Source organism: Hylobates moloch, unplaced genomic scaffold (assembly GCF_009828535.3).
Source record: "Hylobates moloch isolate HMO894 unplaced genomic scaffold, HMol_V3 SCAFFOLD_14, whole genome shotgun sequence".
Classification (NCBI taxonomy): Eukaryota; Metazoa; Chordata; class Mammalia; order Primates; family Hylobatidae; genus Hylobates; species Hylobates moloch.
Genome location: NW_026652289.1, coordinates 69,398,388 through 69,400,879, shown reverse-complemented (window position 1 = coordinate 69,400,879; position 2,492 = coordinate 69,398,388).

The window sequence follows — 2,492 nt, the reverse complement described above, 5'->3', positions numbered from 1 at the left end:
AAGCTTCTAAACTGGCAATTCAATTGGGAATTTACTATTATGGTCTGTGATGATGACATCTTGTATCATGTACAACAGTGGATCAAACCTGACCGCACATCAGATCATGTTGTTGAGTTTTTAAAAACTATACATGCTTGGCCAGGTGTGGAGGCTCACATCTGTAATCCCAGCACTTTGGGAGGCCGGGCAGATCACCTGAGGTCAGGAGTTCAAGACCACCCTGACCAACATGGAGAAACCCCGTCTCTACCAAAAAATACAAGAAATTAGCTAGGTGTCTTGGCACATGCCTGTAATCCCAGCTACTCGGGAGGCTGAGGCAGGAGAATAGCTTCAACCTGGGAGGCAGAGCTTGTGGTGAGCCAAGATCGTGCCATTGCACTTCAGCCTGGGAAACAAGAGCAAAACTCCATCTCAAAAACAAACAAACAAAAAACACAACAAAAAAACTATACATGCTTTGAATTTGAATGTATTAATACAATTAGATTTGCTGATATTTTGTTCGGAATTTTTGCATCTATGTTGATGAGAGACATCAGCCTGTAATTTTCCTTTCTTGTAATGTTCTTGTCTGTTTTGGATATGAAGGTTATGCTGGCCTCATAAAACAAGTTATAAAGTGTTCTCTGTTTTTTTGTTGTTGTTGGTAGTGACAGGGTTGCACCTTGTTGTGCAGGCTGGTCTCGAACTCCTGGGCTCAAGGGATCTACCAGCCTTGGCCTCCCAAACTGCTGGGATTATAGGCATGAGCTACTGCACCTGGTTCTTCTCTTCTTTTTTGATGCCTTGTATTTAGATAATGTTATCTGTACTATTTCTATAGTTTATACCTCACAAATATTTTCATTTTGGCCTAATAAATGGTCAATTTTTGTGACTTATCCACAGATACTTTAAAAAAAGGTGTATTCTCTTTCTTGAGTACCAAGTTTTATCTGTGTTATTAATTATGCTATTTAGCCCTTCTCTGTCGTTTTGGCTTCTACTACAATGTTTCCATTTTTTCTTGTATATCCCGTGATTTTATGTTTTAATTAACAGTCATGTTGGTGCTAAGTTATTTGGTGCTTAGGTATTCATAACATTGTAACTGGTGAACTGCATTTTTTATCATTATAGATTATTTATTTGCACCCCTTAACACTTGTTTGTCCCGATGTTAGCCTTGCCTGATGGGGAGAAACCAGAGCAGAAAAGCAGGAAATTCCAAAAACCAGAGCGCCTCTTCTCCTCCAAAGGATTGCAGCTCCTCGCCAACAATGGAACAAAACTGGACAGAGAATAAGTTTGACGAGTTGACAGAAGTAGGCTTCAGAAGGTCGATACTAACAAACTTCTCCAAGCTAAAGGAGGATGTTTGAATCCATCATGAGGAAGCTAAAAACCTTGAAAAAAGGTTAGACAAATGGCTAACTAGAATAAATAGTGTAGAGACGACCTTAAATGACCTGATGGAGCTGAAAACCACAGCACGAGAACTGCGTGACACATGCACAAGATTCAATAGCTGATTCGATCAAGTGGAAGAAAGGGTATCAGTGATTGAAGATCAAATTAATGAAATATAGTGAGAAGACAAGATTAGAGAAAAAAGAGTGAAAAGAAATGAACAAAGCCTCCAAGAAATATGGGACTATGTGAAAAGACCAAATCTACATTTGATTGGTGTACCTGAAAGTGACAGGGAGAATGGAAACAAGTTGGAAAATACTCTTCAGGATATTATCCAGGAGAACTTCTACAACCTAGCAAGGCAGGCCAACATTCAAATCCAGAAAATACAGAGAACACCACAAAGATACTCCTTGAGTAGAGCAACCCCAAGACACACAATTGTCAGACTCACCAAGGTTGAAATGAAGGAAAAAATGTTAAGGGCAGCCAGAGAGAAAGATCGGGTTACCCACAAAGGGAAGCCCATCAGACTAACAGTGGATCTCTCGGCAGAAACTCTACAAGCCAGAAGAGAGTGGGGGCCAATATTCAACATTTTTAAGAAAAGAATTTTCAACCCAGTATTTCATATTCAGCCAAACTAAGCTTCATAAGTGAAGGAGAAATAAAATCCTTTACAGACGAGCAAATGCTGAGAAGTTTTGTCACCACCAGGCCTGCCTTACAAGAGCTCCTGAAGGAAACACTAAACAAGGAAAGCAACAACCAGTACCAGCCACTGCAAAAACATGCCAAATTGTAAAGACCATTAATGCTAGGAAGAAACTGCATCAATTAATGGGCAAAATAACCAGCTAACATCATAATGACAGGATCAAATTCACACATAACAATATTAACCTTAAATGTAAATGGGCTAAATGCCCCAATTAAAAGACACAGACTGACAAATTGGATAAAGAGTCAAGACTCATCGGTGTGCTGTATTCAGGAGACCCATCTCATGTGCAGAAATGCACATCGGCTCAAAATAAAGGGATGGAGGAAGATCTACCAAACAAATGGAAAGCAAAAAAAGGCAGGGGTTGCAA